The sequence below is a fragment of the Raphanus sativus genome, chromosome 6 (genome assembly GCF_000801105.2).
Source record: "Raphanus sativus cultivar WK10039 chromosome 6, ASM80110v3, whole genome shotgun sequence".
Lineage (NCBI taxonomy): Eukaryota > Viridiplantae > Streptophyta > Magnoliopsida > Brassicales > Brassicaceae > Raphanus > Raphanus sativus.
Genome location: NC_079516.1, coordinates 31,509,801 through 31,526,679, shown reverse-complemented (window position 1 = coordinate 31,526,679; position 16,879 = coordinate 31,509,801). Strand labels below are relative to the sequence as shown.

Here is a 16,879-nt window from a genome sequence, read left to right as displayed (position 1 = left end):
AGCCAAGAGAGAAACAACTTTGAATCTAATAATTTTACAGCAGCTTTGCTTGCTTTTGTCTCTTGCTTTCTCTGTTCAGCTTAAGAACATTGACCTCACTTAAAGGAAGGAATTCCTTGTGAATCCATCTTAGACAATACAGGGTGATTCTGTGTCTTTGAGTAGCAAAACAGCTTCTGAGCAATCCATAGCTCTTTAGCAAAGTTCATCATCAACATCTATCATCTATCCACAAGCCTTGAAGCAGATTGAGTCTTTGATTCTCTGTTTGCAAGGATTATCAAAGCATCTACCCACCTACAAGAGATCCAGGGAGATACAGCCATTCCAGGGCTGCACCAAGTGGTATCAGAGCCTCTTGAAGGTTTAGGGTTGATTTTCTTAACCTAGGTCACGACCTGTATCTACTATCCAGCAATCTACTATGTTTTATTTTAGAAAACAAGAAGAGAAGGCTAAACAACCAGTGACAAGAGAGCTGTTGCAAAGAAGAAAAAAACAGATCCAGATTCCACCTTTCTATGGGGACTTTGATCCTGATACATATCTAGAATGGGAAAAGGAGATGGATTTAATTATTAAGTTTCAGGGGTACACAGCAGAGAAGCAGGCTCAATTGGCATCTACTGGTTTATGTGGTTATGCACTTGATTGGTGGTATCAGACAGCTAATACCAGGAGACAATATGGAGAGCAACAGATTTCTTCTTGGTATGAGATGAAGGCTGTCATGAAGAAAAGGTTTGTAGCCAAGAGGTATGGTCAAACTGATTTGGAAAGGATGCACAGCCAATCTGGGTCAGCTAAAGGACGTGCTAGAACACCAAAAGATGAGCCAAGGACATACTATGGTGGTGAGGCAGCAAGAAAATTGCAGTTACATCAAGCATATCTTGAGGAATTGCAAAGCCCACAGTTCAAGCAACAACTCAGGAACATGGTCGATCACTCACTCACTGCTGTGGTGAATATTCCTCAAAAGAGGTCAGTGCCACGTCCAGCATCAAGAGCTGATGAGCTAAGTTGTTACCAGAAGGAACTAGCAGAGAAGAAAGAAGAAACTGCAGCAAAACAGGGTGAGAGAGCACTAGAACCAGCCACTTCTTGTCAAGGAGATTACTTGCATGATGATCTGAAACAAGAGGAGAGATCATCAGTTATATGTGATCACGTGCCTGGTCAAAACAAAGCTGAAGAAGGAGTGCTTAATGGATCACCTAAAGCTCATGAATTGGCAGTTATAACTGTGGTTCAAGAAGGTGATATCATTAAATCTTTTTCTTGTGATCTACTAATCAAACCTCCTGTATGGATTCAGACCAGCATAGTAGATCATCTGAAGTTTGTTAAGGGGCTGCAACACCTTGTTTTTGAACCAGGAGGGAGCTTTTGTGTGCATAAAAGCATTACCAGCAATCTGATCCAAATAGCAGCAGCATTGAAGCTTGAGTTGGAAGGGTTCTTGCATGATCAGGAAGAACCAATGCTAGTTTCTGGTTTCTCTAAGCTGAGACCACGTGCCCAGAAGTCTAAGATCAAGGCTTGTTCTTGGTATCAGTGGGGAAAAGTTCAATCAGAAGCAGTGAGATCTAAGCTAAACAATGAGAAGGAGCAGTGTGCCTTAAGTGTTGTTTGCAATGGGAACATCTCACCTGGGTATCTAAGACACGTGAGAGGCTTACAATTCTTTGTGTTTGAGCCTGGAGGGGAGCTTTATGTGCTCAGATTTCTCATAGCAATAAAGGCATTGCTTTTGGAGCATAAGGAGAATGGTTCTATCATCTTACAAGGCTCGGATTTGAGGACAAATCCTGTTAAAGGAGGAGGGTCAAATCTTTTTGAAGGGAGAGAGGATGGTGTGATCTTGAGTAGCTGCAGTAAAAATGAAGGAGAGTCAGGAGGCAACACGTCCTTTATCAGGTTCATAACTGATCAGAACAAGCTGAGCAGAGCTAAACATGAACTGGTGGTGGTTAAAGAGAAGCCAGAACTGGAGGATGAGTATGGGGACCATACCACACGACCCCCTGACCATAAGGAGGTTAAACTGAGAGTACATGGTCTCATGTTCATCAGCAGGAAGTGTGTAGGATCATCCTGGAGTGGAGCAGCCAGCTTTAAACTCAACAAAGTGGAGGAATCATCTACCTTAGAAGCTACATGCCATGAGAAAAGTTCCAAGATATTGTTGAGACATGAAGAAGGATTGCAATACTTTGTGTTTGACCCTGGAGAGATTAGAGAAGTGATCATATCTCCCAAGGCCAGATCATGCAATCTGTTGTTGAGTGATCAAGGTTCTATCATCCTACAGAGCTTGGATTTGAGGACAAATCTTTTTAAAGGAAGAGGGGATGGTGTAGCCATGAGTAGAGACATTGGAGAGCTGAGTGAGTCTGACGAGGGAGAGCTAGACTTGAGCAGAGAAGAGCTAGACTTGAGCAGAGAAGAGCCAGACTTGAGCAGAGAAGAGCCAGACTTGAGCAGAGAAGAACCAGACGAGCTAGCCAGCTTGTGGACCGGACCAGTAACTCGATTAAGGCTGAGAGTACAAGTGGAGAGTCTTAAATACTTAGCCAATTTCGTGGGTACAAGACCAGGAGGAGAGATTCAAGATAAACCAGCCTGTTGGTTTAATTTAATTGCAATGTAATTGGGCTGGGCTTATTTGGTTTTCATTGGTTTTCATTTAATTCAAACCAGAGACAAATTAGGATTAGTAAACCAATTTTAATTGGGATTAGGGAGGGATTTCGAAATTCTTAACCAATTTGGTTAGGTTAGACTTGTTTTGGTGTTAAAACTCACGGCAGCAGCCAAGAGAGAAACAACTTTGAATCTAATAATTTTACAGCAGCTTTGCTTGCTTTTGTCTCTTGCTTTCTCTGTTCAGCTTAAGAACATTGACCTCACTTAAAGGAAGGAATTCCTTGTGAATCCATCTTAGACAATACAGGGTGATTCTGTGTCTTTGAGTAGCAAAACAGCTTCTGAGCAATCCATAGCTCTTTAGCAAAGTTCATCATCAACATCTATCATCTATCCACAAGCCTTGAAGCAGATTGAGTCTTTGATTCTCTGTTTGCAAGGATTATCAAAGCATCTACCCACCTACAAGAGATCCAGGGAGATACAGCCATTCCAGGGCTGCACCACTTTCGGAAGTTATAGCTCGTGAACTGGGGTCCGTTGTCTGTGACGATCTCGTGAGGGGTTCCGAAGCGTGTGATCACGTTGGTCCATATGAACTTCCTGATCTGGAGATCCGTTATCTTGGCTAGTGCTTCAGCTTCCACCCACTTTGTGAAGTAATCGGTCACAACTAGGAGGAAGATCTTTTGTCCCGGTGCCATGGGAAATTTCCCCACGATGTCCATGCCCCACTTTCGGAACGGCCAAGGAGAGCTTAGAGATTTGAGGTTCTCCGGTGGAAGATTGGAGACTGGCGCAAGCTTCTGGCATTGGCTACAGAGTTTAGCTTGTTTGAGGGAGTCCCTTGCCATGGTTGGCCAGTAGTACCCAGCCCTTCTGGCTCTGAGTACCGAGCTTCGACCACTGGAGTGAGAACCACACTCTCCCTCGTGGAGTTCTTCTAATATCCTGGCGGCTTCTCCAGGGGTAAGACATCACAGATAAGGCCCTGAGAAGGATCTTCTGTATAGTTTCCCTTTGGAAAAGCAGTACCTGGCGGCTTGCCTCTTTATCTTGCGACTTTCGTCTCGATCTGCAGGCAAGGTGTCGTATCTCAGGTAATTGATATACCATGGATTTTACCCATTTTTACCCATGGTATATAAGTGTTTTATATACTATTTATTATGTATTGGAGTCTATTTAGAGTATTTACAGGTTCAGGGACGATTTGGAGATATAAGGTGATTTTGGTGCCTTTTGGAGTCTTTCGCAGTGCAGAACTGCACAGACACTTCAGATGTTTAGCTCTCGATGGAGACCTTTTCATCATTAGATTTAGCCCATCATTTGACACAAGATAGAGCTTTTAGTGAGCTTTCCAATGCCACCGGTTTGAGGTCAATCCAACGGTTAGATCAGAAGTTATGCCCATTTTACTGAAGAGTGGTCAGTCTGCCTCGCGAGAGAAAGCTGTCGAGAAGAGGATTGTATGTCGATCGATGCAGCACACTGCATGTCGATCGACAGGGACATCAGAATGTGGGCTGAGTATATTTTATGACCAACTGAATCCCAGAAGTAACCACTAATTACTCTTATGCCCTTGGTCGACCAGAAACCCTATTTTACTGTTTTCTAAGCCATTGTTGGCTGCTATGCTTCATACTATTCTAGAGAGAGAGAAAGCTTAGGATTGGATAGAGAGATCTGAGCACCTTGAGAGAGGGAAGATCTTGAACTCCCTTGTTTCTTTACTTTGTTCTTCTCTTATTTATTCTATTGCAGTATTATTCAGACCATCATAATGTTTCTTATGAATATGTTTGAGTAGTCTCATTGTTAGATTTAGGTTTCTCACAAGGTTGACTCATGTATTGCAAATAAACCATTGTTAGGGTGTTTAAAATATAGTTCTTCATCTAGTTCTTCTTAATACTTTGTTTGGGATTAGTCATCCTTGACCTAGATCTTAGGATTAATTTGGATAAGTGAGAACTTAGCAGTTTCCTGAAAACTAAACTAGTGTGTTCTAATCTGACTGAGAACAAACGAGAGTTGTTCCTAGTTAGATTAGAGAACCCATCAAACCTGATCTTAAGGCTCGCTGGAAGCAATATCGATCGACGCAACTAGGGTTGTATCGGTTGATATTGTGAAAGGTGCATCGATCGATGTTCCATTGAATTATCGATCGACATTTTCTTATGATCATCGAACGAGAGTTGATGACCCGAGATCCAAGCGTAGTTAATAATTTGATTAAACTATAAAGTTTGAGTTCAGAACTATGAATACTAAGAACCCTAATTGACTTGCAAACTTGTCACACCTGAGATAATACCTAAATCTAGCTACCTTTCCTTATGCTAACAACTTCAAATCAAATCAATCGAGCAACTGCCTTGCTCACCATTTAATTTACTATTTAAGACATATTTATCCAGCTTTATTTTAATAATATTTAATCTATTGTAATCCTTGAGTCTCTGTGGATTCGATCCCTAAGTATTACAATTGAACCTCTTATTTGAGAGAGTAATTCACTCCTTAGGGTAATTTGAGTGATATCAAATTTGGCGCCGTTGCCGGGGACTCATTCTTATTACCAGTAGATTAAATTTATAATATAGTCTAGATTTTGCATTCTGTTGTTTAAAAGTTTTTCACCTTCCTGCTGACAAAGGTACTTAGGAGAAGAACACAAGTCTCGGCCAGACAATCGATCAGCGCAGATATGAGCATATCGAGCGACGTATCGACGAACGAGACGATCGACACTTCACAGCTGGAATCGATCGATACCGGTCAACCAAAATCGATTGACCCTGATTTACACACATCGATCGACGCTCACCAGCCGGAAGCAGGTAAGTCTGTGTTTACGAATTTCAATAATGGAAAAGTAGTTCTAGGAAATAAAAGGGATCAAGTATGCAATGCAGCGAACCAAATTAATTTTAGACATATGACTGCAATCCCTGTTGGAATAGCTGTTGTTTTGAATGCTGGACTGGAGCGTTACCAAACGATTGGAGATTACAACAGACCCGATCGGTTATACACCAACATGTCTGCGATCCGCCCACCAGCGATTCAGAGGAAAGACTTTGAATTGAAACCAAAATATTTATCTCTAGTAGGTAAAAACCCTTTTCATGGTCTCCCTCATGAAAATCCCATAAACCATATCGAAGCACTTAAGGACTTTGTGTCTAACATAAAGATGCAGGGAGTTTCCAAAGACTACCTATTCTGCAAACTCTTCCTGCATTCTCTTGATGGAGACGCGACCTGCTGGCTGAATCAGCTGCGCCCAGGATCTCTGACTTGCTGGAGCGATATCAAAAGTGCATTTCTCAAAAATTTCTTCGATGACGCACGGACCGAAGAATTTAGGAATAATATCTATAATTTTTCTCAAGGCACTGCTGAAGCTTTTAAAGCCTCTTGGGTGAGATTCAAAGGCTACCAGCGAGACTGCCCCCACCATGGATTCTCTGAGATTCAACTACTTAATATTTTCTTCAGAGGTCTCGATTTGATATACCAATCGACTTTGGACGCTGCAAGTCAAGGGAACTTCAAAACTAGGAGCCCCCAAAGAAGCCACGAGGCTAATTGAAAATGTAGCAACCAGCACTAGTACCGCGAAGGTTAATCTCGAGAGGAGAAAGATGGAGATTTCCAATGGAGATCGGATATCCAAAACCTCTTCACATGAAGGAGATGAAGAAGAACATGTAAACCTCATCGATCAGATTGTCTTTTGCGAACAAAAACTTGTTAACCCGCAGATAAACATGAGGTCTACAAGAAGCCATGAGGAAGAACAGACTCATGAGAGCATTGTGGAATCTAAATTGGAAGAAATTTTGAAAGACCAGCAGAAGACGGTCATGGATGTTGATGTAAGATTAGATTCCATGTGCTCTAATTTCAATAAGAAATTAGAGGCTTTGAGCGATCATGTAAAAGTTTTGGATAGTCGAGTTTCCCACGACGATGGGTTTGTCCGAAGAGAAAAAGAATGTCTCCCTAGAAGGATCGACACAAACCCAAAACGTCAAGTCTGCTCTGTACTTCTAAGGAGCGGGAAACGCCTTGTTCCAACTACAAGAGAAAGCGTTTCCAATGGCAAACTCGCTGAAGGAGAGAGAACTGAAAAATGTGGACCCAAACCAATAATTCTTGATGATTCTGAACCGATTAACCTCAGAGATGATAAAAAGGAAGATGCAACTATCGATCGACGAAGTAAACAAGATATCGATCGACAGAAGGGTAAGAACATCGATCGATGTGGTGATGCAACCATCGATCGACGTCCTACACCTACTACACCGAGAACGACACCCGTCGAACCGGTAATAGAGAGAGTGTACAAACCTTTAACACCCTTTCCTCCCAACACGTCGCAGACAAAACGAGAATTGGATAAAGCAATTTGCAAGAAAGCCTATCGAAAACATCACAGTTGAAATGCCACTGAGCGATGCCATGAAAGTTTCACCCCCCATTAATAAATATGTGAAAGACATTGTATCCAAAAAATTTCCATCATCGGAAAACAGGGTCATGATGGTTTCTGAAGATGTAAGTGCCATAATCCAAGGCGAAACGCCGATCAAAAGACCTGACCCTGGAAGTTTTGTTCTAGATTGCAACATACAAGATAAACGATTTGATAGATCACTTTGCGATCTAGGCTCCAGCGTTAACCTTATGCCTTACTCTGTTGCTATATCCCTCGGGTTTGACAAATTTAAACCAACCCAAATAACCCTGGTTCTTGCTGATAGATCCATTCGAGTACCAGAAGGACTACTTGAGGACGTACCTATAAAGGTAAACAATTGTCATATACCTACGGACTTCGTTGTGTTAAAATACAAGCATGAACCAAAGGATCCCCTACATCTCTCCTGAGCATCCCCTAATCGATAATCGAGCATTCTATGTGGATGACATCTATGAGCAAGCTGAAGAATCCTTCTCAGATCTACGCTCAGATGACCCCTTAGAAAATGACCTTTCTACCACTGAAAGAAACATGTTTAGCATAGATAACAGGATTGACGAATATACGCGGCTGATGAACGCAAGCGAGGAAATAAAAAATGTTGATGAAGAGGAAAACGACGAGTCAAAAATCAACGTCGATCGATATACACAACGTCCCATCGATCGACAACCATCTTCGATGGACAATTTGAGCTCCGAAAAAGCACCGAAGGTCGAGTTGAAACAATTACCAGCTGGACTCAAATACGCTTTTCTCTATGATAATTTTTATCCTGTAATCGTTAATGCCAACCTGAATGATGGAGAACTTGCATTGCTACTGAACAAATTGCGCAAGTATAGGAAAGCTCTAGGGTATTCTCTCGAAGATATTCCTGGTATCTCTCCAACTCTATGCATGCACCGCATTCATTTAGAAGATAAATCGAAACCATCAATAGAACACCAAAGAAGGCTAAACCCAAACCTGAAAGAAGTAGTTAAGAAAGAAATCATTAAACTACTCGATGCCGGAATCATTTACCCGATTTCAGATAGTAATTGGGTAAGCCCGGTGCATGTCGTTCCGAAAAAAGGAGGTATTACAGTGGTGAAGAACGATAAAGACGAACTCATTCCTACCAGAACTGTCACTGGGCATCGAATGTGTATTGAGCCAATCCAAGTGTGGTGCTGCCTAACCCAAGCATTGGCGTGGACAGTGCAACTGGATTGCCTCTGGCTCGGATCAATCCGACTGAGGTTCAAGGAAGTCTAGCTGAACAGCAGCTAAAGGCAGCTGAGGAGACTAGGCAGCAGCTGGAACAAGATGAGTTAGCTAGGCAGCTGCAAGAGCAAGCTGAGGAAGCTGCAAGGCAGCTGCAAGATGACATGGAAGGTGAGGGAGAGTCCTCACATGCTGGTGATCAGGACGGCCGAGGCATTGGTGCAGCCAATGGAGGAGCCAACCAAGGAAACCAGCTGGTGGAACCTTCCATGAAGGAGGTGCTTGATGCAATCAGGCTCATGGGTAGTCAGATGCTGGCTATGACCCAAGTGATCACTCCATTGGTGAATTCATCAGTGGGACAAGCTCCACAAGTTCAGATGGTGGTACCAGGAGCTGCTGGACGAGTTGCACCAGTTGATGAGGTGATTGAACTCGATCCACCAGCTAGAAGAACTGGTAAGGTGGACTACCTGAAGGTGCTGGAGCACATATCTCGCCTGGGGACTAAACACTTTGCTGGAAGTGCTGATCCTATGGAGGCTGATGAATGGAGGGACAGATTGGCCCGGAACTTCAAGTCTACAAGGTGCCCTGAGGAGTACCAGAGAGACATAGCAGTGCACTTCCTGGAGGGAGATGCACACAACTGGTGGCTGTCTGTGGACAAGCGCACCAATGGTTCCATTGAGAAGTTCTCAGACTTTGAGGTTGAGTTCAACCACAAGTACTTCCCGGCTGAAGCATGGGATCGTTTGGAGGCCAAGTTCTTGGACTTGACCCAAGGGCGCAGGTCAGTCAGGGAGTATGAAGAGGAGCTCAACCGGCTCAGGAAGTATGCAGGTAAGGAGTTGGAGGATGAGAAAGTTCAGGTCTGCAGGTTCATAAGAGGCCTTAGGGTCGAGCTCCGGACCTACTGCTCAGTCCGTACCTTCCGTACTGTCTCTGAGTTGGTGGAACGCATGGCAATGCTGGAGACTAACCTTGCTGAAGAGGCCAGGCTCCAGAGTAGGAGCCAGGCAAGTGGTACTGGTCATGCTGGTGACCGGAAGAGGAAGGGAGATTCAAGTGATGAGGGCAAGTCCTCAGGTGGAAGGCCGGAGTGCCAAAAGTGTGGAAGGCGCCATGGTGGTGAGTGCTGGAGAGCTATGGGAGCTTGCACAAGGTGTGGCAAGATGGACCACTCAGTCCGGGACTGTCCTGGACCGGATCAGAGTCGTGGTCAAGCGGCTGGTGGTGACTCTAGGACTTGTTTCCAGTGTGGGAAGACCGGGCACTTCCGTAAGGACTGCCCTAAGCTTCAGGCTGGATCAGGCAGGATGAAGTCTGAGGTTAGCAAGCCGGAACCAAGCAGTGGCCAGACATCTGCACCAAGGGTCTATGAGTTGTCTAAGGACACTGATGAGACCAAGCCTTTCATGGCGATCACTGGTAATGATCTAATCTTATTCTTTTAAATTTTTAGAAATGCATGGTATGGAACCTAGAATGGATTAGATGCTTATATTGGGTTTCCTGTAGGGACCCTAAGTATTGGTGGTGTGGAAACACATGTACTTTTCGACACTGGAGCTACACATAGTTTTGTGAGTCCATGTTTGGTCGGAAAGGGTTTGTTCCAGATTGGGACAGGGGATGATCCTGGCCTAGTGAGTGCGGCTGGAGGCCAATTGATGCCCTCATTAGGACGAGTGAAGGATATCCTAGTGGTGATCCAGGACAGGGTAATGCCTGTGGATCTTGTTGTGGTCCAACTCAAGAATCATGAGGTGATCTTGGGTATGGACTGGCTTGGAAAGAATCGGGCCACCTTAGACTGTCACCGGGGGAGGGTGCTGTTTGAGAGTGGGTGTGGACCCCCGATCAGGTTCCAAGGTATTCGTCCAACCTCTGGATGCTTAGTGGTATCAGCAGTCCAAGCGGAAAGGATGCTTGAGCGGGGTTGTGAGGCTTATATAGCCACAATCACCACTAAGGAGGTTGTTGGGGGTGGTAACCCGGACGGGATTCCGATGGTCAGTGAGTTCGAGGATGTGTTTAGGTCTCCACAGGGTATTCCCCCTGATAGGTCAGACCCATTCATAATAGAACTGGAACCAGTGACGGCCCCAATGTCAAAAAATCCCTACCGCATGGCTCCTGCTGAGATGGCCGAGCTAAAGAAACAACTGGAGGAGTTGTTGGATAAGGGTTTCATACGCCCTAGTGTGTCGCCTTGGGGAGCACCAGTCCTCTTTGTGAAGAAGAAGGATGGTAGCTTTAGGCTGTGTATTAACTATCGAGGGCTGAATAGGGTTACTATCAAGAATAAGTACCCATTGCCTCGGATAGATGAGCTGTTGGATCAGCTTAAGGGAGCAAAGTGGTTCTCCAAGATTGACTTGGCTTCAGGGTATCATCAGATCCCAATTGAACCAAGTGATATAAAGAAGACCGCATTCAGGACCAGGTACGGCCACTATGAGTTTGTGGTTATGCCATTTGGTCTGACCAATGCACCAGCAGCATTCATGAAGATGATGAATGGTACCTTCCGAGACTTCTTGGATGAATTTGTAATCATCTTTATAGATGACATACTTGTATATTCCAAGAGCAAGGAGGATCATGAAAGGCATCTCCGGGCTGTGCTGGAAAGACTGAGAGAGCAGCAGCTCTATGCTAAGTTAAGCAAGTGTAGCTTCTGGCAGAAGAGCATTGGCTTCCTTGGACACATTGTGTCAAGTGAAGGTGTGTCTGTTGATCCGGAGAAGGTAGTAGCCATAAAGGAATGGCCTCAGCCTAAGAATGCCACAGAAGTCAGGAGCTTCTTAGGGCTGGCTGGCTACTACAGGAAGTTTGTGAAGGGCTCTGCTAGTTTGGCACAGCCTATGACTCAGTTGACAGGAAAGGATGTTAAGTTTGTATGGTCAGAGGAGTGTTAGAGAAGTTTCTCTGCGCTTAAGGACATGCTTACTAGTGCACCAGTCCTTGTCCTGCCTGAGGAGGACCAACCATATGTGGTGTACACAGACGCCTCCATTACTGGATTAGGCTGTGTACTGACCCAACATGGGAAGGTCATTGCGTATGCCTTAAGACAATTAAGGAAGCATGAGGGTAATTACCCAACACATGATCTAGAGATGGCAGCAGTGGTGTTTGCCTTGAAGATTTGGAGATCATATCTATATGGTGCCAAGGTTCAGATACTTACAGACCACAAGAGTCTAAAGTATATCTTCACTCAGCCTGAGTTGAACCTAAGGCAAAGAAGATGGATGGAGTTTGTGGCAGATTATGATCTGGACATAACTTACTATCCAGGGAAGGCAAACTTAGTGGCTGATGCTTTGAGCCGGAGAAGGGCTGAGGTTTCAGCTGAGAAGGAGGCTGATATATTGGAAGGAATGGTCCGGTCACTTAACCTCAACACACTGGCTAGTGCTGATGAGCCATTGGGGTTGGAGGCAGTGGATCAGGCCGATCTCCTTACCAGGATATGTGCAGCTCAGAAGCTGGATGAGAACCTTCAAAAGGTTGCTCTCAATGACAAGACTGAGTACCAAACCACAAGCAATGTTACCATCTTGGTCAATGGGAGGATAAGTGTTCCTAACAATAGGGAACTCAAGGAAGCGATTATGAGGCAAGCTCATAGATCTAAGTTCTCAGTACATCCGGGATTGAACAAGATGTATAGAGCTTTGAAGAGGTATTACCATTGGGTGCGCATGAAGACTGATGTGGCCGAGTGGGTGGCAAAGTGTCCCATTTGCCAATTGGTCAAGGCGGAGCACCAAGTACCCAGTGGACTACTCCAAAGCTTACCCATTCCAGAATGGAAGTGGGATCACATCACCATGGATTTTGTGACTGGTTTCCCTACGACCAGAAACAAGAAGGATGCTGTTTGGGTGGTGGTCGATAGGCTAACCAAGTCGGCTCACTTCTTGGCAATCAAGAAGGGGGATGGTGTGGATGAGATTGTGCAGATTTACATCAATGAAATAGTGAGGTTTCATGGTGTACCTGCAAGCATTGTGTCGGATAGAGATCCGAGGTTCACATCTTACTTTTGGCAAGCCTTCCAAAAGGCCTTAGGCACAAGAGTGCACATGAGTACAGCCTATCATCCTCAGACTGATGGTCAGCCAGAGAGGACAATCCAGACGTTGGAGGACATGTTAAGGGCCTGTGTTTTGGACTGGGGAGAGACCTGGGAGAAGCACTTGCCTTTGGTGGAGTTTGCTTACAACAATAGCTTCCATACAAGCATTGGTATGTCACCATATGAGGCTTTGTATGGGCGGCCATGCAGGACACCATTATGCTGGACCCAAGTGGGGGAGCGCAGCATGATTGGTCCGGAGATTGTGGAGGAGACCACAGAGAAGATCAAGTTTGTCAAGGAAAAGATGAAAGAGGCTCAGGATAGAAAAAAGAGCTATGCGGACAAGAGGAGGAAGCATCTTGAGTTTGAGTTTGGTGACCTAGTGTATCTCAAGATGATTACCTTCCGAGGCAGGACCAGGGTTTCTGGAAGAAGGAAACTGGATCCTAGATACTTGGGTCCATTCAGGATCATGGAGAGAGTGGGCGCAGTGGCATACAAGTTGGATTTGCCATCAGCAATGGATGCATATCACAATGTGTTCCATGTGTCCCAGCTAAGGAAGTGTCTATCCGAACAGGATGTGGTGTTGCCTGAGATTCCCAAAGATCTTGGTAAGAACCTAACCTTAGAGACAAGGCCGGTTCGAATCATAGATAGGGCAGAGAAGGCAACAAGGAAGAAGACAGTACCTATGATCAAGGTAGTGTGGGAGAGTAATGGCAAGGACATTATCACTTGGGAAACCGAGGCAAGAATGAAGGCTGAGTATCCTGAGTGGTATGATCAGTATGTTAGTGAAGATGCACTTGGTCTGGATTCGAGGACGAATCCCTATCAAGTTGGGGAGACTTGTCATGTCCCCGATCCTAGATAGGATCGGCCGGATGGACCATGGTGCGAGGTGATGCACCAAATCAGGTCTAATGACCTAAGACAAGGCGTATCATGGTCCAGGAAGTGGGGTAAGGGTATCAAGAGGCTGAAACTTAACCAAGGCAAGAAAGGTTCAAGCTCAAAGGAGCTGGACAAGTGTTTAGGCAGCTGTCCTAAGTGTGAGGCAAGCTAAGGCATCTAGGTGAAGTGTGTGGAAGCTCACAGTAGCTCACAAGAGTTCTGGTCAGCTCCAGTAGCTGGAGTGTAAGACCCAAACCTGGATCCCATGATCCAACTAGTCCGCGGCCTTACCTAAACATCTAAGTGTAATTCAGCCGGTTATGGTCCAATCTTTACTTAGTCATTTTTCAATCATTTGAGGTTCATGCAAGTATAAAATCAATGCGGAAGCTTAAGGCAAACATTACTTATATAGATAAGTCAAATGAGATCCATACAAAGTATTCAATCCACACAAGTTGCACAATAGGCTATGTTAAATCCAAATGTTTACAATAAGACTACATCACACATCCCACACGGCCAAGGTCTTCATGGCTCCTTAGCCTTACCACGATCCCTGTCAGGACCTGAAATCAAAACCCACAACACATCTGCATAAGAATCATAACCGATATCCTAGCAATATACAACCTAAGCATGGTTTGGACACTTAGTCCATATTCTGGCCGATTTGTGACCCATTGATTTACTCATTCAAAAACTCATATTAACACATGATAATTCATGATAAATCATGATTAAGAGAATGGTCCAAGCGGATTCCCCAGAACCGGCCTTGATCATATTGATCTTGGCCGTGAACCACCTGACCGGTTTCATGGTACCATCTCGAAATCAATCATATAAAATTATTCTATCACTTTGATAATTCATTATAAATCCCCACTAAGAGATATCAATCGCCAAATCCCAGTAACTCCCACTGGAAGCATGAGATCGGTTCACACATGCTCAACCAAGGCCATGGAGAGATTACTCTGATCTAACCGAGCCTTGGTGGCGTGATCGTGAGTTTATACTCATAAATAACTTCAGAATATATTAGAGAAGAGATGTAATGACAAAATAAGAACAATAGATGCAACCATCCACTCATGGATCAAACGGCCGAACCATCCGGATGGATGATTACCGGCGGTTTGTACTTGGTTTGCATCCAGTACCTTAGGCGTGTGTTCGGAAGCCCCCACACTCTTCTCGGTTGCCTTCTCCTTTCCTCTGGTATCCATTCTCGATCACGGTTCACTTGCCCACGGCTTAGAACTCACCGGAATCCCCTTGGTACCACACGGACTGCCTTTGCGGTCTTGTTTCTCTTTTCTCTCTTTGATTCTGTAGAGATTTGGGCAGAGTTTCCCCTTGTCTTTCTGATGAGAAATGTCGATAATGGAGGGGTTTATTTATAGGGAAGAAGATTGGAACCGTCCGGACGCTGTGATTGGCCAAATGGCCAACGGACACCTTTTCGCCCCAAAACCGTCCCAAACCGTCCAACCGCATGTAACCGCCCCTTCCTTCCTTCCTTCTCATCGATCTTAAGCTCAGCTAGTTGCCCACAAGCTCAGCTCACTTGCCCATGCAAGCTAGACCCATCGGTCATCCTTGCTCAGCATCCGGTCCGTGACCATCATTCACGGTCCGCATTTACCGGCCAAGGCTCCATCACTCCGTCCAGCTGAGTTGAGCTGAGTGACAGTTGCCTGAGCTGAGTGAGCTTCCTCTCCAGCTCCTGTGAGCTGCCCAAGACTGTTTGAGCTCCTCACCAGCTTCACCGAGCTGATGGAACTCCTTCCGGACCATGTCCAGCTTCCGGATTACTCGTCCAGCTACCTTTTCCTTCTTCCCTTCTTATTCTGGTCAAGTCTCAGCTTCCTGATGCACTTAACCCTTAGATCAGACCATGATACGCTTGCCTTTAGGTCTTTTCAACCTGGCCAGCCCATCTCCCCGCACCATGGCCTATCCGGATGCCTTACTTAGAACTCGGGACATGACAAGTCTCCCCCACTTGGAAGGAACTCGTCCCCGAGTTCATATTGGATGATTCTCCAACCACATACTGACTATACCACTCAGGATACTCAGCTTTCATTCTTGCTTCTGTTTCCCAAGTGATAATGTCTTTGCCATTGAATTCCCATACAATCTTTAGCATAGGAACTGTCTTCTTTCTCATTGCCTTTTCCATCCGATCAATGATCCGAACCGGCCTCGTCTCTAAGGTGAGGTTCTTACCAAGATCTTTTGGAATTTCAGGCAAGACAATGTCTTGATCCGTTAGGCACTTCCTTAGTTGAGACACATGGAATACATTGTGGTAAGCATCCATCTCAGATGGCAAATCCAGTTTGTAAGCCACTGCCCCAACTCTTTCAAGTATCCTGAATGGACCTAAGAACCTTGGGTCTAGTTTCTTTCTTCCAGAAACTCTTGCCCTTCCTTTGAAGGTAATCATCTTGAGATAGATTAGATCACCAACCTCAAATTCAAGATGTTTCCTTCTCTTGTCAGCATAGCTCTTTTGGCGGTCTTGAGCTTCCTTCATCTTCTCCTTGACCAATTTGATCTTTTCTGTGGTCTCTTCCACAATCTCAGGACCTATCATGCTACGTTCCCCCACTTGGGTCCAGCATAAAGGTGTCCTGCAAGGTCGTCCATACAATGCTTCATAAGGAGACATACCAATGCTGGTGTGAAAGCTATTGTTGTATGCAAACTCCACCAGTGGTAAATGCTTCTCCCATGAGTCACCCCAATCTAGAACACATGCCCTTAGCATATCTTCTAATGTCTGGATGGTCCTTTCTGACTGACCATCCGTTTGAGGATGATAGGATGTGCTCATGTTCACTCTTGTTCCTAGGGCCTTTTGGAAGGCTCTCCAGAAATAAGAAGTGAATCTAGGGTCTCTGTCTGAGACTATACTGGCCGGCACTCCATGCAGCCTCACAATCTGATCCATGTAGATTTTTACAATTTCATCCACTCCATCACCTTTCTTGATGGGCAAGAAGTGTGCAGATTTGGTTAGGCGGTCCACAACCACCCATACTGCATCTTTCTTGTTTCTAGTTGTGGGAAATCCAGTCACAAAGTCCATTGTGATGTGATCCCATTTCCATTCTGGTATGGGAAGGTTTTGTAATAAACCACTTGGAACCTGATGTTCAGCCTTGACTAATTGACAAGTGGGACACTTGGCCACCCACTCAGCAATGTCAGCCTTCATTCTGATCCAATGGTAATACCTTTTGATGTCTTTGTACATCTTGTTTAGTCCCGGGTGTACTGAGAACTTAGACTTATGAGCTTGACTCATAATCTCTTCCTTTAGTCCCCGGTCACCAGGTACACTAACCCTCCCATGTACCAAAATGGTACCATTACTTGTGACTTGATACTCAGTCTTGTCATTCTTTGCAACCTTTTGCAAGTTCTCATCCAAGCTTTGTGCTTGTTGTATTCTGGTAAGTAGATCGGCCTGGTTTACAGCCTCTAAACCCAAAGGCTCATCCTCACTTGCC

At 44.9% G+C, this 16,879-nt stretch overlaps 1 non-coding gene across 1 annotated transcript; it reads right to left on the bottom strand.

The window, feature by feature from the left end:
- Positions 1-6,022: 6,022 nt before the first annotated feature.
- LOC130497242 (small nucleolar RNA R71) lies at positions 6,023-6,129 on the bottom strand. The gene has a single exon (XR_008936250.1). It is a non-coding gene; the product is annotated as a small nucleolar RNA R71 (small nucleolar RNA).
- Between the last annotated feature and the right edge of the window lie 10,750 nt (positions 6,130-16,879).